Source organism: Argiope bruennichi, chromosome 5, assembly GCF_947563725.1.
Source record: "Argiope bruennichi chromosome 5, qqArgBrue1.1, whole genome shotgun sequence".
Classification (NCBI taxonomy): domain Eukaryota; kingdom Metazoa; phylum Arthropoda; class Arachnida; order Araneae; family Araneidae; genus Argiope; species Argiope bruennichi.
In genome coordinates this window covers 105,095,290-105,119,690 of record NC_079155.1, presented here as the reverse complement: position 1 = coordinate 105,119,690, position 24,401 = coordinate 105,095,290, and positions in this window count along the sequence as shown.

The following is a 24,401-nucleotide window of genomic DNA, read 5'->3' as shown; positions in this document are numbered from 1 at the left end:
CCTTATAAGAAAATATAATTATTTTGATTAGTAACCAAAATTAGAAACTGACACATATTAAAAGATCTGTCTATCGTGATTCAATTTTTTAAAAAAAATGTATATTTTTAAGCCTAAAGTATGCATGCAATCCAATATTTCCCATAGGAGAGCCAGTAGAATGCTAGAAGGTAATCGTGTTATAAAAGCACTGTATCATGCGAGTTCTATCTACACACGGAGTAATTAATCAAAGATTACCAAAGTGCATAGCACGTTCTATCAGCGGTAGCGATCAGTCTATTTAAATTATCACTAATCCATTCTCTCGCTAAATACCTGCACCCACCAAGATGGAGCGGTACAGGTTTCCAGATGTCACGAGTCTCCCCGTGACAGTCTCCGTGTGTGCGTGTGACTGATTACGCGTCGGCATGCCATCATTTGTCACAACTGACTTTCACGGCGACATCGATTAGTGTCACCGGCGACAAATTGCCTATTCTTATGCAAACGAAGGTGGACGACAATTACCACGAAATCCATTGCAAATCACCGCAATCCACTCACTCTTTTTGGGGCCCGAAATGATTAGTCTGCGCCTGGGATGATTGCCTTTGGTGGTCGACCCCTTGAAAGGCAGACACGTGCCTGTACATGGAGAGGGATTTACGTTGTGTTTCATTGGATGAGAATTGCAGGGTTCCTACAAAGTTACGATTCGTCATCTTGTGGTTTATAATAAAAGTAGTTTTGAGTTGTTGCTAGATTATCTAGGTGATTGACTGAAGCTATGCGAGGGTGGGGGGTAATATTTCCTTCATGAACAGTACAGATACAGTAACCGTAGTAGTTTTTTCATCTCCGTACAGAGTGGTACAGAAGCTATACCAGCAGTTTTTTCTACTCCGTATAAAATGGTACTGATGCTATACCAGTAGTTTTCCATCTCTATATAGAATAACGCAATTATTGTAAGAATAGATATTTTTAAGGCTGGGATAGCCTGGTTGGTAGAGCGTTGGATTAGCGTTCCTTTGGTTGCGAGTTCGAACCCCGCCGGCCGAAGATTCCCCGCGTGCTTGATGGGTGAGGCGCGTAAAATCTGTCGTGGTCACAAAGTCCTCCATGTCGAGAATAATACCACTGGGGGTACTGGATCGGGGGTGATCGTTCTCTGATTCAGGTCTAAATTACGATCTGTGGATGAGTGAATGAAATGCGTGAATGAAGTCAGCCCCGTAAAAAGGGTTGTGACGTGTGTGTAGCTAAAAGTCGTTCTCTTGGCCCTAGATGGCGCTACTTTAGAAACAAGCGCTCCGCCTCAGGCTTAAATCGGCTATCTTCGAACAGTGGGCTTGTCCATGGCAAGTGCCATAAGAAACAACAACAACATAGATATTTTTTCAGCACAAAATGATACAAGTGTTGCACTTCTAAATTGTACGCTAAAGTACTCCCTCGCGTAAAAGTTGATACACAAGTTGTGTCACTGTACCATGCTTCTCAGAAGTTTTTCACTCTCGATGGCTTTTTGATTAGGAAAAATTTGCCACATTTTTTTAAGTCTATAGAAATTAATAAATTTTTAGGTCCCTAGAAAACTAATGTGTACCAAGACATGTTCAAATAAAAAATAATACAAAGGATCAATGAAAGAGTATTAACTAAAAAATAAAGATCCATAATTGTAGAGTTGTATATATGTATTCATTTAGAAGGATCTATGTTTTCTTTTTAAGTATTAATATTGCAAAATTCTATATAATCAAATACTTTTATTTTTTTAAGATGTCTGATGTTCGATTTAAAAAAAACTGAGTTCTTTGAAGTAACAGTTTCTTCATTCAGGTGAAGACAAATACTTGTGATTTTTTAATCGTTTGAATTAAACCCTCGGATTAAAATTTTTTAGGGAAAACAGAAGTTTAGAGCATATTGGTATAATTTTTTAAATTATTTGCCGTCTCTTCAATTGCTTAGTTTAGCAGCATGGAATAGTACTAGTATAGTTTCAAAGACTATATAATTAGCTTATAGTAATATAACTAAGTTTAACTAACAGCATAACTTTGACAAATATTGAATATTCGATTTCATAACAACTGCTTAATAAAACCACTTTATCTATTCAACGTATACCACAAATAGTTTAAATTTGTGGCCCAGTTATATGTAGAACTGAATAAAGCCATGGAATTAAAATTATATGCAAAAAGACAATTAATAACAATAGGTTATTACAAGACAATTAGCAACTCCCCCCCCCCTTTCTTTTTATCAAAGTCAATCAGAATGACTTTGGGTCTTGTTTATAGTAATATGCAAAGGTAAAACTTACCATTTTCTCTCAAGATCCTATAAAGTATAAAGTCGTAAATTATTAAGTTATACTGTTTAAAAGGCTCTTAATACAAAGTTAGGAAATTCTTACTGAAACTAAGCACTTGTCAATATTGTAATTAAAATCTTTCCTTTAAATTACTAATTTAAAAAAAGAATGGCGCTTACCTGTTGACTTGCTTTTTGCATGCCAGGGGATGAGTTTCTTTATAAGTCAATGAATGAATTAAATATATATTTATATTATTGCAAATTTTTATTTGTTTTAATTCATGTTTGTAAAAATAGAATCTCATGTTCTATTTTACAAATATTGATGGGTTTTAAAATTTCGTACACTTAAGTGGTCAAGATAACACTAAAATAGTTGAATATTTTCAAATTGTGATTATCAAAGCGGTTAATTTAATTATATTTTGATTTCGTTCTGGTAGAGGCATTGAATTTGAGAAAAAAATTTAAGATTTCATAAAGTTTTAAATAATGAATTATGAAATGAAAACAAAAGATAATTTAAAATTTTACTTTTTTGTGTATAAATAAAAAATGTTTTTTTATTATTATTATTTGCATTATAACTTCATTCTCTTGGTTTGGAAGTAAAGTATTTTCTTTAATAAATCACGTTCACGATTTAAAGTAATATTGTTCAACGATTAAAGCAACATAAAGTAACAAATTTCACTGCAAACATTTTTCAAATTATTAAAATGTTTCCTTATAATTAAATTTTTTTCAAGTTAAGAGTTAATGCACTGATATCCTTTTGTGTGAAAATAAATTTTTATCTTTGTTAAGAAATGAACATAGAAACATTACCTTCTGCACAAAGTTATTAACTTAAAACATAAAATTAAGCATTTATATGTTTTCTTTTAATATTAGAACATTTTCCTTCAATATTGTTATAATTTTGCAATTCAATTTCAAAGCGAATTTCTTATTGCGTTAGTAAATCTCACTAATGATTTGACGTCAAACTAATGGTAATTTTTTGCAAAAGCCTTTAATGAATGAATTTGCATTTCATGTGCCATGAAAAATATGTATTCCGATGCAATTAATAAAGTAAATACTAACAAATATATATTTTTTCATTGTTATGTAATTACAATGTTTGTTACAATCATTACCTGAGACTTCAGACTTGTTAATTTTTATAATCTATAAGACTAAGATACAAATTGGTATTGTCAGAAATCTTCACAACAAATAAAAGATATAAAAAGAAATTAAATATTTTTCATGGATGATGAAAAAAAACTGTTTCTAAAAAATCTTTCAATTCATGGGATGGAACTATAATTTCTGGAGCAATAATGCTAATCTAGATAATGTTATTTTCTGAAAAATGTTATTAACTAGTCCATATTACTGAATTATTTTGAATCGTTATTAAAATTTGTTTTAATTGCTTACAGGATATATTTGCTTGTGGGTAATGTAAACTTCCATATGGTACTAATCTATATATTGTATTGCTGACCAGATGTGAAATTTTATAGAAAATGGAAGAGAAGTGATTTTGTAGTTACCTAATTTAAGATAAGATTATTGATATTTTTTTCTGATAACCTTTAAATAATTCAAAAGGAGTGCTAATTTAATATTCTAGTCCTAATGCTAAACTAAATAAATTTATAATAATTAATCTTCAATAATTACAAAAAAAAAGAGACTGGAGACTGAAGACCGACACACCACAAAACATCAATAGGAAACTGGAGCATAACAATGGTGCTTCACATTTACTGGAATTAAAAGAAAAAAAGAAAAAAAAAAAGGACACATTTTCAAGAAAGCCATTTTACGAAGTTACGCATTTCCAGCCAGCAACACAAATTTTTCCTATATCCACTAAAAGGCCAGAATACAATAGAAAATTTCTTCTTCAGAATACAAAACATATTTCTGCTCCAAAAAACAATCGAGGAAGAATGAAAGAGAGAAGAAAAAAAGTCGAAGCCAAAAACTTTCCATTCAATCTTCACTGATCGTTCCAGAGTACCTCGGACGACAAAAACCAATTCCTTTAAAAGAGTCACGCGTTTAAGGCGATCGAAAATAAAAGCCCTTCCCTCAGTGGCGTCCACCCCGGTAGCAGCAAACACTTAACTTAAACCTGCCTGGTTACCGACTGCGCCAAATAAATTCAACAGCCCTCTTGTAAGAAGGGGGCAGAGCTGGGAACTATGATAATGTCCGCTGTAAAAAGGAACGGATTGTGCGAGTCGGATTTTCGTAGCAAGACCGAAATTTGCATGTCAGTCCCCCCATCAATCACCAGCTCAAACGATCTTAATGGAGTGGTTGCGTGACGGCCACCTTTCGTTTGACAATGCTTGAGACACGACGTGCTTTTAATCAGGGACATGTTCCACCAGGCACTGAGGGGGGGGGGGGCTGCTTGCTTTGCATGTGAAAGGGGTGGTGCTGAAGCGTTGGACGTACCTGCAGGTTTGGATTCTACTTAAAAAATCGTTTTCAGTTTTCCGGTGGCAATATATCTTTCAAAGGCGTTTCTAAGTAATGTATGGTTAAGAGTTGGAAAAATATATTAACAAAAATTATAATCCAAAGCAAAGTAAATTGTTTCTTCAATGTTATAATATTAATATTAAGTACTTGTTTTTATCATCAATTAAAATTCTATAGCTTTCATTTATAATTAAATTAGCTATCTGTGGTGACCTATTTTAAGTTCAGAATATTGACTTTCCTTGTTAAACTATTAATATGATATCTATTTATTTCAAATTTTATCGTGCTATTTAATGAGGCAAAATAATATGAATTTAATGACACTATCAACAAAAAAAGCAATAATTATGAAATTCAGTTAAAAATAAATATTTTTGAACCAAAACTATTAAAAGATACATTCTATTTAGAGAGCGCCAATGCTGCTACAACTAAAACACAAATGAACTTAACCAAATTAGAAATAAATATTAAGTTACAAAAAGGAACCCAAAAGAAAGCAAAGATAAGTTCGGCTTCAAGCCTTTTTCAAGGGTCACCCTCAGGCAGAAATTCAAACCATGGAATTTTTCTGTGAGAACCCCTCTTGACCAGAAAATCCTATGAAATTGAGGCTTTGGAGATAAGAATTAGTATCATAAAATCAAAGATAATAAATCACACAATAATAATAAGCCTTATATATTGTGTAATTTTTCATTTTCTTCGGATTTTCATGTATTTTTGGTTTTATGATAAATGGTCTTTCTGCAGTTTGGTTTGATTCAATTTTGCTTTGGTCTTAATTAGATTTAAATTTTTGAAATAGTATTTTCCTTATTAATATTATGCAATTTATTATTTTTGATTTTTTGAAACTGATTTTTATCTCTAAGGCCTCGATTTTATAGGATTTTCGAGGGACAAGAGGTCAATATTTTGGGCGAAAGTCAGACACGTCACAGAAAAAATCCCTGCCTGAGGGTGACCTTTGAAAAAGTCTTCAGGCTGGATTAATCTTTTCTTTCTTTTTGGTCCCTTTTTTCCATTAAACTTAATTTTTTTAATGAGTTTAATGTAATCCGCTTATTGCAAATATTGTGCGTTAAAATTAAATAATTTTACGTATTACCAAATAAAAATGGAAACGAAAAATCCTGCTTCGCAGTTAATATCCAAACAAAGAATTTTCCACCCGAAATTTTAAGTTTTTGAAAGCACGCGATCGAATATTTTGATGTAACAAGGAATTACTTCGAATTTCCTCATAACAATAAAAATATTTTGGCAGATTGCACATCAAATTTAAATTTTTAAAAAAATATAATAATTAAAGAAGAAATTACATGAAAACGATAACTGGTATTATCAAAAAATATAATTTGATATTTTAGATAGGGAAAAATGATTTTTGAAAGTTAAATTTTTAGAAAATATAACTGAAAAATCATCAAAACCTTGTTTAATTTTTAATTAACATATTCTAACTAACCTTTCGATTTTGAAAAAATTATAATGACTTATCCATTATCTTGAACATCATTTGCAATATATTTCTTCAAGAAATTGATCAAAAATGATGCAAATTCGTATCCAATAACATATAACCATTCATTAACGTTTATATGTGTAATGATATTTTTGTATTTGTCTATAACCATGCTAATTTATTCATAAAAAAAAACATGTTTATTATTTGAGCACAAAAATTACTATACAGTATTTCACTTTGTATTGGTTGTTGAACATAAATCTACAAAATTATTTTCTTCCGTTTTTCGCTTTCAATTCTTACAAATACTTTCCCTCAGTCCTAAATTTTCTTTATCAAAATTATTTTTAGTTTCCAAAACTATTATTGTCTTCTACAAAATACATTTGAAACGATAATTTCAATATATATATATATATATATATATATATAGATAAAACGCTAAAGTACGTGACATAAAAATCGTTTTTATTACTTATTACGGAATGGCAGCAATGAAATGCAAACATATTGATGTACGAAAGTTTCAGCAGATTGTTTTATTCAGCATTTTTACATTAATTCAACTCTTCTCTAATTAAATAAAATCATTATATTATATATTGCTGTGTTAAATACTTCATTTAGTCAGAAGACGTAAAAGAGAATAAGAAATAAATTTTAATCGGAAAGTTTAATGATCGAGAGTGAAAATTGGCTTAATAATCACTATGGATACTCGTTAATGTAGGCAAGTCATATACTTACCTACTGGAAATAGATGACTTCTGAAACTATTAATTTTCGAAAAAGGTTTTTGCATTTTCTTAAAACTCAAAAATTCAGCGTTTTAATGATATATATTTCATTTTATGCAGTTTGTTTCTTTATTTTTAATAAATTCTTCAAGTTTAATTTACAATGATAAGATGCATTTAATGTTTGATTTAGTTTGGTTTAATAAAAGCTTTTTAAAAATCATGCTCAGTTCAGTTCTTTTTTAATGTTATGAAATTTAAACTCATCCTTTAAAATATTCGATAGCGGGCTTTTGCTATTTTTAAAATTAAGATAAAAAAATTTTTATCATTAATTCTGAAATAGGATTTTTACTTACGCTTATAATTCATAATATATTCGCTTTTAATTTGTACCCACAATGTTTTGTTGGAGAATTATTCAGTTAAAGTCCTATTTTTAAGCTGTATCAAGTAAACTGTAATTTTAAAACATGTATTAATCGTTTAATATACTAAGAAAATCAACAATCTTGACGAGAAAGCTGATCGTCAAAGGCGGCTAGTGTATTAAATCTTACTTCAAAAAACAATTAATACAACTTATACTTTGAAATGAATAAAGTAAAATGAACTGCAATCAGCTGTTCCTTCAATGCTTTTTCTCCTTTTCAATAGCTAATTCAATTTTTGATAAACTATTTTCTCTGTCTTTGAAAGAAATATGATTCTGTAATAATTTTTTATTGTCTGTACTCATTCTGCTGTTACAATAAGGGTTTACCAGCCGGCATACTAAAAAATAACTTTCTTGGATACTTTTCTTAAATCCAATTTATGAAACTTCTTGATTTGGTCGTCCCCAAACTAAAATAGCATCGTACTGTCCATATGAGTTCATATCGGCGGCTTCATTAGTAGACTTCTATATAAAGCCTGCATTCCACCCGAAGGTTTTCCAATAGCCATGGTTTTGTTTTTGGTATTCGGAATTTTCATTCGGTTTCTATGTTATATTTCTACTCCAAAATAACAAAGTCCATCTAGTTGGAAACATAATTTTATTTGTCATATAAAATAATGTTATATGTCTGCAAGTTGAATACCAACCGAAAAATGTTTTAGAAATTTTAGTGGTCATAGATTTTTATGTTGAATATTGGAAATCTTCGTTATTTTTGCATTCCATTCCATTTGAAAATTTATTTAAATTTCATTTAATATTTTTCTTTAATTCATTTATAGTAAACACTAGCATTATATGAAATCAATGTTTCACATATAAAATTATTCAAGCTGTTTTTAAACAATAACTTTTGCTTGCTTTCTAGAAAACTACCCGTTTTCTTAAGCTTCAAACTATAGCTTGCAGAGCATCTTAAATTCTTACATCTAAAATAATACTCCAAGCAATTTAGAATTCCATCGGCTTTTTTATCTTTCAACATAACCGCGTATCTTAAAAACATTGCCAGATTCCAGAAGGTTTACAATTGATCATCAGCTATTATACAAAAAAGAAACGAAATAATATTAACAAAATATGTTTATCAAAGAAAAAATCGTTTGCTTTTACTTTTTAATAGTATTTTAACAAAATAAAAATGGTAGCAGTTATAAAATGTTTGAAAAGGAATCGTCTGCTAAATGTCTATTAACAAATATTTAGATTATGATATTTACTGAACAATAACAGTCGAGAGTTGGATGTTGGAAAAGTTTGTTTTGTGTGAAAATTGTAGTTCATTTGGAAAATATGATTGAAAAAATTATTGGTATGTAACTTTGGATGTTAAAATTTCTCTTATACATAATTTTGATTTCTAAGGAAAAATTAGTCATTAAATGTAGTTGAAATACATATTTATGATAAAATATTAACCCTTTGCCCTTGGAAAAATAATTCGATGCATAAATACTCACCTAATAAATACAAATACCTGTTTATTGCTCCGAAATATGAATATGTATAATTTTTTTAAGTTGAATTCTCCCATTTAATTGATTTGCTTCTTCTTACACCATTGCATGATGCACCGTCTTGAATGTTGAGTGAGATTCACCATCTGAGTGCAAAGGGTTAAAACTTAAGATCTTGTCTCTTTACTTAGGTTTCAATAAAAGCCTATTTAATGTTTATAGTACAATTTCACTTATGATGATGGCTGAAAGTACTTTTTATAAAAGTATTAAAATACAGATTAATTAAATATTTAGGTTTCACCAAAAGCCTATTAATTGTTTATAGCACAATTTCGCTTATGACGATGACTGAAAGTATTTTTTATAAAAGTATTAAAATACAGATTAATTAAATATTTAGGTTTCACCAAAAGCCTATTAATTGTTTATAGCACAATTTCACTTATGATGATGACTGAAAGTACTTTTTATAAAAGTATTAAAATACAGACTAATTAAATATTTAGGTTTCACCAAAAGCCTATTAATTGTTTATAGCACAATTTCGCTTATGACGATGACTGAAAGTATTTTTTATAAAAGTATTAAAATACAGATTAATTAAATATTTAGGTTTCACCAAAAGCCTATTAATTGTTTATAGCACAATTCCACTTATGACGATGACTGAAAGTACTTTTTATAAAAGTATTAAAATACAGATTAATTAAATATTTAGGTTTCACCAAAAGCCTATTAATTGTTTATAGCACAATTTCGCTTATGACGATGACTGAAAGTATTTTTTATAAAAGTATTAAAATACAGATTAATTAAATATTTAGGTTTCACCAACAGCCTATTAATTGTTTATAGCACAATTCCACTTATGACGATGACTGAAAGTACTTTTTATAAAAGTATTAAAATATAGATTAATTAATATCTTATTAATAACTTTGTATTTTTTTAATAATAAAATATTTCATGAAAATATGCTAGGTAGGTTGGAGCAATCAATTAATTTATTTTTGCGGTCTTTTTAATTGAGATATTATAACATTGCAATAAAGAATTGGTTACGAAGAGAAACTTAGTCAGCTATTTTAATTTTTTTCGGGAGGGGGGGGGATACCCTTTAAAGTTTCATTATTAATAACAAAAAAAGAAACAATTTTCTACGAAGTAATGTAAAATATAATTTCCAAAGAATCATTTCATTTAACATAACTATCGATAAATTCACTTTCAAATGCATAATTTACACATCTATATTATGCATAATAATACGATCCATAAATATAAGAGCCTTTTGAAATTGTTTGGTGAAAATTTCAATAAAAACGAAAAATAGCATCCTACTCTTCAATTTTTTTCTGCAAATTGAAAACATCCTTTCATTGTGAAAAACCCTAAAATGTACTCAGAATTAACTTTCATACATTATGAATTAGCATCAAAAACATCCGAATCAATAAAATCAATAAATTTATCATACAGGAATTGGCAAACATGCCAGTATGTCGAAAGAATGTCTATGTGCCATTGAAATATTTACATTATTAAAAGAGAAGTAAAATTATCTGAGGTTAGTTCTCAATATACCGAAATATACTGTGGTAAAACCTAACAACACTTCACCAAAACTAGGTCATTAGCTTTTGTTCATTAATATTTCAATAAAACATTTGAAAATCAATAAAATTTCCTTCTTATTTATTTTATATAGTACCGGTATTTGTTTCATGTACAGGAAAAAAAAAAACTTTCAGAAACATTTATGATATCTATCTAGAATTTTCCACGATTCAAGCAAATTGCAATGCCGGTTGGTACACTTATTACGTTACGGTTAAATAGTGAATAATTATGTATAAATAGTTATCAGTAATTAATCAAACATAATAACTAGCTTAGCAGTCCATTTAGTATGACTAATTATGAATGCCATTCTGGAGTCCATATAGCATGTCTAGTAGTTGCCGATATTGTTAATAAAAAATCGATTAATCGTAAAATGCACATTCAGAAACGAAAGTTAAGTCGTCATAGTAAGACATTTTAGCACTTTGTTTTAGCCGCAAAGCAAAGTTCCTTTGTAAAACTTGTTTTCCAACAATTATTTTGTCGTTGCAGTAAAATAGACTATCCTGTTTAAAGGCGGATTACGTTCAGCCATTTATAAGATTCCAGTAAATTCACACGTGCGCACAAGGAATATTGCGTGTGGGCTGAAAGAGCAGAAAATAGCAAGTACTTTTTTCGACAAGACAAATATTTGCTACTGTACAGTTTCTGCGCATGCGTGGTCTTACTATGTGGATTGTAGTTAGCTGAATATAAACATTACTTAATAGCATCTTATTGGATACTCTGCCGGCGTCCTGGCCTAGGGGTATCGCGTCTTCCCCGTGATCTAGGCGTTCAGGGTTCGAGTCCTGGTTCGGGCATGGTTGTTTTCTACCCTGTGAGGTGCGTGAATGAGCCCCCCTCTACAAAGAGGCTGTGCAAACGAGTGTGTGCGTGTTTCTTCTTCATATGAGCTAGAAATCAGACATCTGCCCTCGGATGCTCAGGGGTCTTTACCCTCAGAAGCTACAATGCAAAAAATAATCACACGACAAAAAAAAAAAAAAAAAAAAAAAAACGACTTGGCTTAAAATAGTCACACAACAAAAAAAAAAAAAAAGAATACTCTCGTTTTAGTTATTTTCGGAAAGAAATATGGAAATTTTGCTTGGAACATAAATAACAACTGCAGAATCAGGTATTCTTTTAAGGTGTATGTACACACTTAAAACTTCGAAAATTATTTAAAATATCGAATTTTTTTTATTGCTTAATAATGTTGTCTGGTCCTTTAGCTTTCAAACGATACCAAGACGTTGTTAATATTCGAAATATTTCTCGTTGTTATAATTATTTTTCTTCAGGAGCTTTCATTAAAAACTCTAGTTACGGTGTTTTTAAAACTCATTTTATGAAGAATAGCATTTTTCCACTCTGTTGCTTCATTCAAACAATCATAACTCAACAAAAAAATTAACCAAATACAGTTATTTATATATCAAAATAATCAGTAAGAAATTGCGGATGTTTTGTGCCTCAATCAAAGTTATATTTATAGAAATAATATTTTTATAGCTATTTAAAAGTTAAAATGACAGAAAAAATCCTGCTTTTTCTATTCATCGTTGATGAAAAAATTGTTTAAAAAAACAATATATTTTTATAAATTGATTGAGGCAGACAACATGAAGACTAATATTAGGCATCATTTTCAACTAGAATTATGTGTCTGTGCAAATTAAAATTTAAGATATCATGTTTCAAAAAAGGATAATTAGATAGGCTAATTAGTTCATTAAACATTATTTAATTAATTAATAATTGGTGTAATATGGTTTTTTTCTCACTGAAATGAGTTTAAACATATATTAATGACCTACTGTGAAAAAACTGAACTTTTAAAGTTAAAATTTTTAAAAAAATCTTCAAGTGTGTACGTACACCTTAAGTCAGCAAAATTCACTTCAATATTTGCGATTTCTGCAGCTAGGTTTTAAATGATTCGTCACCTTTTCTTCTTTGTAATTGTTAATTGAAAAATGACGATGCAGTAGAAATGACAATAAGAATATGCGAGTCTTACTTCTTATTTTGTGAAAGCTGTATTCAGCTTAGATATATGTATATAAAATATTCTTTTATTTAAAGAAAAACAACCGTAGTGTTCATAAACATTATTATTATTATTATTATTCTCCACGATACACAGATAAGAGTTTTCTTTTTATTCTTCGTTAAGATTTCTTTATAAGAGACATGACAAGCGAGTGATATAGTCAAAGGGAAAAGGAGAAAGGCATGTAAAAGAGACTAGAGAAAATGTGTTAAATATATATAGTTTTAGAAGTGAATTTGCAGACATAGTATTTTGGGGTCGTCATTGCTAGCTATTATAGGAAGATAAGAGTTCTCGCAACTCTAAGAAACTTGGGTTCGTTTGCATAGCATGTTTGTTGCTCGCTGATTTTTGAACAAACATATTTACTTGAGCGAGGACTGACACAGATAAAAAGGCGGATCATTCATCAATTCTTCCAAAATTCGATACTTAAGTTTTTGATTTATTATGGTTACATAATAAGGTCGGAAGGCATACAGACGTCAAATATAAAGTAAGTATAGTAATCATCAAAAAGTATGAACTCGATGTTTTGCCGAATTTCCGCATTTTATACCTCCCCGAGTTCGAAACCATATTTTTGGAAAATATCCGTCTGTCTGTCTGTGACAAAGATATTTCAAAAACGCTTTGAGCTAGGCGGTTGAAATTTGGTATACGGTCTTTAAACCCAATTTGCAGATTTTTATCAAATTTTAAGTAAAATCTGTTCAGAGGTAGTCCGTCTGTTCGGTTATTCGAATATAAGTTAATATGATAATTATTTAAATGAAGAGATCTAGATAGATAAAATTTGGTTCACAGATTAAACATCTATAATATGGACACCTGTCAAATTTTGAGCCAAATCCAGCTAAGGATTGAATATGTGTCGACCTATACTTTCAGAAACAAGTAAAAATGTGACGCAATAACTTAAATGTATCAACTTTGGTATGGAATATTGTGTCTACAAATTTGATATGGGATTTTGTAAAGTTTTGTGTCAAATTTTTTATTTCATTCGGCTGAGAAAAATTTGCCTAAAGCACAAATTTGATTTTTGGATACTATTAACGCATATCAGGGAATAATCTCCAAATAACTCTCCACGGATGACACGGTATATTCAGTAAAAATGCTAAATTCACTCTAAAAAGTTACTATTTCGTAACTATTGTACTTCATTGCCATGCAAGATGTTCTCAAGCATGACAGGTTTAAACAAGAAAGTTTTGGTGAAACCACACCCACTGGTTCTTTGCATAAATCTCAAAATTACTCAAATCATCAAAATGTCAAGCTTATGCTTTTAAACAATTATTATGTTTTCTCTTATACGAAAAGAAAAAATACTCATGGAGTATCATGAACTAGTATATCAAAAATGCAAGATGGTGGAAACGTGTTTATTTAGTAAATTCCAACCAAATAATTTTCTATTAAACAAACACCTTAAGAAGCGAATTATTTATTTCGAAAAGCAAAAATAATTCTATATCTTCCATACTTCAGAATTAAAACGAGACTGCTTCGTTAAAATAAGCCAAGTACCAGTCGCAACAGTTCGAAGAGCGTATACGCGCTAATAAAAGCAATCAACTCGGTTAAGGCAACTGTCTATCTACCAGTGCTCATGTCTTATTTAATTTAAAAGTTATTTCTCAACGTTTCAGTCATTAAAGAGCTCTCGAAGGCCGCTATTGAATATTAAATCCAATTAAAATATCCAGAAGCGGAATTAACTGGGGACTTATTGTCAGGAAATTTCTGCCATTCGATGGCTCAGTGCAACATTAAGAGGCTAATCATGAATTGTTTCGGTTCATGTATTGCGAATTAATTCTTGCCACTTGAGGAGCCAATAAAAAGGAAACAATCCAAATAATCCGAGACTCGCTTCGGGTTTTAATCGAGAAATTAAATGCAAATGTGGTAATTTTCTTTAAATATTGGGAGATAATTTAGATTTATTAATTCATCATTATTTTTTCGAATTTGTTTTCATTACAATGATGCGAGTTGAATTTAAAGCCATAAAATATTATTGGATTCATTAATCAATGCAAACTTAAATTTACATTTCGGGGGGAAATTTGCGGTGTATTAAAGCATTCGACAAAATAACTTTAAATATGAACCTAATGCAAATAGGCCAATCAAAAAGGTAGTTGCACTTCGTAGAAATTTTCAGTGAAAAGCCATTTTGATGAAATTTTATATTAACACTTTAGGCACTTATTTGAAACCATATGACTTAGAGGGTTTATATTTAAAGAACTTTGTTTGAGGTTTTAACTTAAGTTTATATTTTGAGGAAAATTTTGCGATGTATTACTACGTTCGATAAAATAATTTTAAATGCGAACCTAATGCAAATGGGTCAATCAAAAAGTTATTTGCATTTCGTAAAAATTTTCAGTGAATAGCCATTTTGGTGAAATTTTGTAACAACACTTCAGGTACTTATCTGCACCATATGACTTAAAGGGTTTATATTTAAAAAGCTTTGTTTGAAGTCTTCACTTAAGTTTATATTTTGAGGAAAATTTTGCGATGTATTACTTTGTTCGTTAAAATAATTTTAAATGCGAACCTAATGCAACTAGGCCAATCGAAAAGTTATTTGCACTCCGTAAAAATTTTCAGTGAAAAGCCATTTTGATGAAATTTTGTAACAACACTTATTTGTATCGTAGGAATTAGCGGGTTTCTCGCGGTAATATTAGTTGTCCGCTAAAAACTTGTAGCGACATTGGAAGTGCGTACAGTGATTCTTCTTTTGTGAGTGAAAAGATGAAAATGCACTGAAAATGATCGACATTTGCATGAAATGTATAATGAAAATGCAATGCTATGTCAAATTATCGGGAAATGTTGCAAAACGTTTGACGTACAGATATTGATGAGGCTTCTCCTTCTTACGTACAATCGGACACTCCACCACCACTGAAAGAATCAGTATAAAAATGATTTGTTGTGGCCGACTGCTGTCTTTAGCATAACCCGTCCATAACACTGACCGATTCCCCTCTGTCATCCTCTTCGAGGCTGTTGGCTCATGGCCACTAAATGGTCAATCTCTGACATTCCTCCTCATCTCCCCGTACATCTATCATAAAGTTAAACAAGGAGCAGGCTACTATTTAAATAAAATCTCCTCAAAATTCTCAATATTCCTCTAAGTTCTCGTTTCACAACTAAGGAAATCCAAAAACTTTAAAACTTTCAGATAACTCTTAAAAAAATTTACAATTTTCGATATCATATCCTTCAGAGTTTTAAGATTAACTGGTGTCATCAGTACTGTACTTAAGTCATCATTTTAAGCTTTCAAACTCTTTCATAATTCTGAGATTAGTATAAATTCCTATAAATAATGATAAACAGTTCTAATTCCTCCATGGTATTTACGACGCTGGTATTTACGAGGGAAGATGATCAACAACTATTCGTTTCAGTATCCAGAGATGACCAATTTTCGACGATTCTATCTCACTAAGGGGTGAGACACGGTGGATGAGGGCAGTTTCGGAATTCTTCTTGATCTTGATCCCCCCCCCCTCCCCACTAGATGCTTTTTGCTTCAATTTTTTTTTTCACTTGCATGTGAGTATGGTGTTGTTTCTAACCATATTATTTTAATTCAGTCTACGTGTAATCTGAGTTTGCTTTAATGTTAAATGTAATCATATCTTCCTTTCTTCTTTCTTCTCACCCCTATTTTGACGAATTAACACCATCTAATGCATGCGTTTAGGCGCGGAGGGTTTTAGAATCCGTTGGCAAACACTGCAATAAATTCTGAAATCACTACCAGCGTCAGTAACACTGGTTTTTTTTTTCAAAAGGCATTGCCTTTTTAATGCCTCCTGTTACACCTTGTAATACACCTTGATAGATATGTAAATATCGAAACTTTCATTCGAAATTAGATTTTGAATGAAACTTTAGGATACAAATGAAGTTACTGAAGAATTTCGATCTTGCTTTAATTTCTCAAACACTGCAACTAACTTTTTGACTGACTCTCTTGTTTAAATGTAATAGAGTAAGATGTATAGACGGCTGCGTTAAGACAAAAGGTTGGTTCCGAACCAATTCAATGCGACATGTCTAGACAGGCTTGTAAGTCATGAGATTTTAATGAAACATGGTATTTATTCCCGTTTGGTGAAGACCGATAGCCAATCGCTTTCTTGTTGGATTTGGTTCAAAATTCGTTAAGTGCTTAGCTTATAAATGTTAATTCTGCGTACCGAATTTTATCTATCTAGATTTCTTTGTTTTGTAGTTATCGTATTATATTCGAAGAGCCGGACAGACTTCCTCTGGACGGAATTAGCAAAAACTTTGATAAAAATCTACGAATTCGGTGTTAAGACTGTATACCAAATTTCATCTGTCTAGCTCAAAGCGCTTTTGAGTTTTTTTTGTCACAGACACACATTTTCAAAACGTGTTTTTTGAACTAAGGGAGGTCTAAAAAGTGGTAATTCGTCAATATCTTGAATTCGAATTTTTTGACGATAATTTCTGTATACCATGTATACTACAAAATAATTGCGAAGTCCATATTCAGATAACCTTCGTGGAGTTTCAAAACGTGACGTAAATCTAGCAAATCACAAATTCAAATGTTTCGACGGAAGGATAAATATTCTGTTAAATTTATATTCGGAATTTATTTCATGCCACAAAAATCACTAATATAAATACAGACATCTATACTTATAATAAAGCTCAATGTGTGTGTTGGCGCTCTACAGGCCAGGTCATTTGACATAAAGCTACCAAATTTGGTACATGTATACCTTAGAGGTCGGGAATGTGCACCTGGGGTCAATTTTTTTGAAATTTTAATTAGAATTTTAATTATTAATTAAAAACTAACTTTCCCGCCAAAAAAATCTTCCATTTTCCCCACCGCCAACTTTTCCACCAAAATAATCTTCCATTTTCCCCAACGCCAAATGATTTAGGCTTTAGTTCTTTTTTTCTCCCAACAGTAATGAGGCTAGGATTAAGATTTTCCGGCGGATTATTTCAAACGATTCTGTTTATTTTCTTAATGTTTTATGCATTTAAAATTAAACATTGTTAATTAATCCATGTTTCAGATTCATTCTGAAGTACTTTTGAATTAAAATAACACAGAATAAAGGAAATTAAAAATGTATAATCTGCATAGCGTTACCCCAACTGGCGTAGAAAAATTCACGCATTTGCGTTACCGTAAAAAGCGAAGAAAATTCACGCATGCGCACTGTGTTCTGATTGTTGGCATGGCAACCATTATCAACGGACGATTTAAATTACTTTTATTTTAGTTGTATGCTTTTGTAAGTAAATTGTATTTATGTTAGTTATATATTTTTTGTATATGCTTATACTTTTAAGTACATCGTTTTTTAAGTAGTTTTTTTTAACCTGTGATTTAAATTATTTTTAGGTTAGTTGCATGCTTTTGTAATTAAATTGTATTTATGTTAGTTATATATATTCTTTATATATGCTTATAGTTTTAAGTACGTCGTTTTTTAAGTAGTTTTTTTTAACCTGTTTTCAATGATTTAAATTATTTTTAGGTTAGTTGCATGCTTTTGTAATTAAATTGTATTTATGTTAGCTATATATATTTTTTATATATGCTTATAGTTTTAAGTACATCGTTTTTTAAGTAGTTTTTTTAGACCTGTTTTCGACCGATTATTTTAAACGATTTTTTATTTTCTTAGTGTTTGATGCATTTAAAATGAAACATTGTTAATGAATCGATCCATTCATGATGAATCTGAGAAAATTTTGTTGACAAATTCTTGAGATATTACATAAATTAAGAAAGATATTCTTTAGTGCCCATAAAGTTTAAACGCTCAGTGACTCTATTATCAGTAATCATATTATTAAAAAAAATGCTTTGTTTCAGTAAAAAAATATTATTATATTAATTGCAGATTAATCCTTTACACTTTAATTTAAAGCATAAATTCTACGAGGGGTAACAGAAAATGAGAGAGATACATATCACGTTATGACTGAAGGCCTTTATAATATTATGAGTGAATTATATGACTATCAAAATTTGAAGTTTTAAAATATTTTGCTGAGGAATCTATTAAAGTTGGAATTGCATAAAATATTTAATTATTAAAATTTTAACGAACATTAAGATTGGTGAACCGGCTGGTCGCCAAAGGCGGCTAGTAAGCAATAAAATAATGTAGTAACTGCCTTTTATGAAAAAAAAAATGCTGTCTGCTTCTTCCGTAAGAAATACTAATTTGTGCAGCGATAAGAAAGAGAATTATTATGACATAGATTTTCTATTATTATGGAGTGACTTCTACAATTACTATTCATCATGTCTACGTAATGTTTATTGTAATAGAAAATATATTATACTAGAGTAGTAAGGTGAATTTCATAAGCCCTTTATTGGAATAAATGAGACCACAATGAAGTTGTTGAAGTTTCTTATATTATTCTGTAATAAACTCCAAATGAGTTTTGGGTTCTTCTCTACTTTAATATACGTTTCTCTGTATTTAATTCTTTAATATACGTTTCTCTGTATTTAATTCTTTAATATACGTTTCTCTGTATTTAATTCTTTAATATACGTTTCTCTGTATTTAATTCTTTAATATACGTTTCTCTGTATTAATCTGGAATTCTCCTAATCATGAATGAACAACAGTGACACAAGTCATATTCTCATTATTTTTCTTTTGTATCTAATTTTAGTTGTGGATTTCATACTTTTTGTAACATAAATATATGAAGAAAAATAATTGTGATTTAACTCTTTTTCTTCAATAACTCATGACGATTTTAAATAATTAGCAAACTTTTTACCTTTATACGATTATAATTCTTTTTTTTTAAGCATTGAAATTTTTATTTTGTAAAAAATATTTATTTAAAGTACTTGCACTCAATTAACTAGTCGACAAATTATGTCTACACATTTTATCCGCAAAGGCTTAATAAACTAAGCTTCCCAAGTTTATATTTGAAAAGTAAGTATAAAAATGAAAATTAGATTGCTTACAAGAAATATCAAACCCAATTACACGATTTGTTATTTGCTCGTATAAAGGGGGAGAAATTATCCCAATAGACAAATTCAAATGTAGTCAGTTTTGACGAATCTCCACTTTTCCGACCTCTCTGAATTCCGAAAAAATATTTGTCTGTCCTCTTGTTTATGAATATTATAATCCCAGAACACTTTGAGCTAGATTGATGAAATTTGCTTGTTAACTTAACATCAAATTTGTATATTTTTAGCCAGTTTTCAACAAAAATCCATTTACATGAAATTTTTGTATCTGTCAGATTATAAGTGAAGATGATGTCTACCAAAAGCTAAGAACTCGATAAATAAAATTTGCTCTATAGCTTTAGCATCTAAAATATAGATTTCTATCAAATTTTGAACTAAATCCGTCGAGAGATCGACTGTCTGCCATGCTACAAATTCGCATGAATATGAACGTAGAAACTCAAAAACATAACAATATAGATACATGAAATTCGGTATCTGAACATGTTATTAAAATTGTAGTTTGGCGTTCAGTTTTTGTTGCAATATATCAACAAAAAGGTATCCAAAATAAATGGGTTTTTTTTCTTCTCTATTCGAGAAACTTTTATGCGCAGAAGTAAAACGAGGTGAGAAAATATCTTTATTTGGAAGAAAAACGAGTGGAAACGAAAAAATTTTGGTTAGATCACTCCCGCTAATTTTCAAACTGTAACCTTTTTCTTTCCAGGAGAAATAGTGAAAATGTCTGACATTTTACCTAGTATAAATCAATGTTTTGAATCCATTTTGGGATGGAACTCTTAATACATTGAAACATGTTCGGTTGACAAGGATTATACGCAGGTAAAAACAAAAATCCTAAAAGTGCAAAGAGCTTCAAAAAATAGTATAGTAAAAGTAAGCCAGGTCATAAAAAATCTCAATATTAATTTTTACTCTAAATTATTAACATTCGTAAACACTAAGAGTAATATTTCAATTAATGCTTTTCTTTTTAAGATTGATTTCGATAGTAATAGTTATTTTTTACATTTTAATGAAAGAAAAACATTTTCCAATGCTTTTAATTTTATTTCTACAAGTTTTATTAAAAAGGTCTGATATTCTACATAGAGGCTTTCAATCTACAATATTTTGGGATGGAACTCTTAATATAGTGAACCATGCTCGGTTGACGAGGATTATACGCAAGTAAAAACAAAAATCGTAAAAGCAAGAAAATCTTCAAAAAATGAATATCAAAAGAAAAAAAAATTCTCCATATTAATTTTCATTCAAAAGTATTATTTTTATTCACTAAAAGTAATAATTCTATTAATGCTCAACCTTTTACGATTTAATTCGATGACAACTTTTTTACTTTTTAGTGAAAAAAAAAACTTTTTTCAATGTTTTTAATTTCATTTCTATCATTTTTATTAAAAAATGTCTGATAGTCTGTATTTATATAGATTAAAAATCTGTTTTGGGTCTTTTTTGGGATGGAACTCTTAATACATTGAAAACCATGCTCCATTAATGAGCATTATATGCAATTGAAAACAAAACATCGTAAAAATCGCGAAGAGCTTTAAAAAATACTATAAGAAAAGTAAACCAAATTAATATCATAAGAAACATAAATTCTCGATATTAATTTTTGTTCGAAATTATTACATTAAGAGTAATATTTCTATTAATGCTCACCCTTTTATGATATATTTCGAAAATATTTTATATTTATTTTTTAATGAAAAGAAAACATTTTTCAATACTTTTAAATTTATATATAATATATAATTATAATTTAAACTTTAATTTCAATTTAATTAATTTTCAAGGTTTTATCTCAATTTAGCCCATAGTAACTTCTTTCTAAAATATTCTCTTATTTCGTGATACAATTCCACTTTCTTTACTTAAATAATTCAAGAAAGATTTGTAAAATTGCTGAATCGGCTAAAAGCCTAACTTTCCCACACTCCGAGTGAAGGGGCAAAATACCACTGTCGAGACAAATTCTTTTTTATAAGATCCCTGTGTTTCCCTTACCTCGTCGACGCATGTAGCAAAAATCCCTATAGAAATCTTAATATATTAGCACTGTAAAGAAATAGTTTAAATATCAAAATCTCAGGTTATATAAGACCAAGGATAATTTATTTCTCGCTTCTTCCCGACTTCTGCTTTTGTGTCGCGCTTGTGGCGGACGTGCCTTGTTCGCGTCTCTGCTTGAAAATAATTATGCTTTCCCGAAATGGATATTAAAATTAATTTTAAAATCTAAAATATCTTCAAACCTACCTTCTGCAATGCTTATATATATATATATATATATATATATATATATATATATATATATATATATATATATATATATATATATATATAATATGTGTGTGTGTGTGTGTGTTAGTTTCTGCACACGCTGGGAAAGAAAATACACAGTCTTAAACTAAGTAACTGGAGAGAAATAGAAAGTATAGTAGTGGATAAAGTAAAATAAAGCCAGTACCACAACAGCTCATGTTTATTTCATGTATTTTCAATATTTTACAAGACAATACTTTGCGAGGACATCAACGTTACACAATTTGAGCATTATATAGATTTACATTCACCATCAACATATTTTACTATGCAGAATTTCACGTCAACTGTCGACGGCATATTGAAAAGTTGAAGCACAGAACATCAAAACATCTTGTATTCCATTTTATTCCAAACTTCCAGTTTGTTGATTCATGCGTATGTATTTCTTTAACCTTTTGAATACAGTTTCACAAAAGCTAGAGAAGCACAACTAAAGTTAAAGTAATATTTAAATGTTATCAAAAAAAATTTAAAGGAATGTCTAAAATATGTTAGTAGAAATCTGTCCAATATTATGCATTCAAAATAAAATGATTGCACTTATTTTTATATAATAAAATTCCTATGTCAACGGATGCTCAAAATTTATTTGGAACAATTCAAAAATTGTTCAATAGTTAAAAAATAATTTAATCTACTAAATTTCAGGCATTCCGGAACACTATTATGAAGTTTTTGAATACAATTTTAAGAAAGAGTACAAATTAGAAAGGTGAATTAATCAGGAGCTGATTTATTACTTATATAATGACTAAAATTATTAATTACATTATTAAGATATAAAATAATAAAAATTGAGATCCATTGAATATGGTTTAGATATGTTTTAAATTATTTTTGTGCATTATTTTTGTTAAAATGAAAATAATATATAGAAAATCATACACTACATTGCTTAAAGCATCATAAAGTATTCCTTAATAACATTTTAATTATTTAGAAATAATGAAATAATACAATGTAGGTATATTAAATTTGGGCAATAGTCTAAACTATTATTTAATTTGCAGAAGGAATGCATGGTATATATGTTGTTAAATTATTTTATTGGTTTTCGTCTCTGTAACTTGAATTTTTTTTTTTAAATTTATAAACTAAAATAAAAATTTTATTTTATAAAACTAAATAAAAATGTTCTTTTGAAACATTATTTGGTAAAATATAACAAACTGCATAATGAATTTTTGAGTAATTAAAAAGATAAAATAATATAAATAATGATCAAACATGATTAGAACATGAAGTATAAATATAAAAACTATAAAAAAAGCTACTAATATCTACCATTCACAAAATTCGGAAATGTTTTTTTTTTAAATATTTTTATACAACTTTTACCTTAGCGTGCTTCAATAAATTTAGATATGTTACATTTATTGCTTTGTATCAAGGCGAAATCTCATTTCTCTTCGTATTGAATACACAGTAATACAAAAAGAGAGGATAAATTTTAAACATGAACAATTAAAAAAATCTGTTAACTACATATAACATCAAATCTCCAAAAAAATTAATAAATCGTATAAATATATTATTTCAATCAAATTATGTACTATTTCAAAAAAAAAATTGCTTGAAATAAACTATTGCGTACATTCAATAATTTTGATTAATATAAAATCAAAAGGAAACCTCACTTTCTTGAAATTTCATGTATTTAAAAAAGAAATTTAAAACTAATATTTGGAATAATTTGCATATTTTTAAGACTTGAAAATTCATAACATAAATAAAAGCAAAAAAAAAATCCCTCCTTGTTAGTTTATTATAATTATCATGATGAATTCTTCAATTTCAAAAAAAAAAGCAATTTAAAAAAATCACATTTTTTTTAGTCTAAAATATATATCTAACAATCATTTTTATGCTCACTTAACTTTGCTCTGAAAATATAAAAGTTTTAAAAAATAAAATAAAAAAGAATTCCCGAATAAAATCCGTTAATCTCAACAATCTTTTTAAAACAAATTTTACATTCCAAGATAAAAATTTATATGACAAGTCAATTTTTTTAAAAGAGGCAAAAAAATATATAGATAAATAAAAAAAGAATCATAGTGTAGAAAAAGGATACCTAGAAAATTTAATGGAATAACAAAATATATATATATATGGATTTTTTTTTAACATTTAATAGATATTCCTAATTTTTTTGAAAACAAAAATCCCATTTTAAAAAGCTTTAAGAACACATTAGGCAGATTACAGAATTTTCTTGACCCTGTTATTTGAGAATATATTGGAATAATTCGGTATTTTAAAGGGAATTATTTTAAGCAAAATAAAATCTCGAGATTTATAAATATTATGGAATCTATAGAGTAATAGAATCTGTTATATTAATGATATTGGAAGCGAAATAAGTAATTCGGTTGTTTCATGAATTCACATAAAACTGATGAATTATAAAACATGATATTGTTATAATTACATTAATCA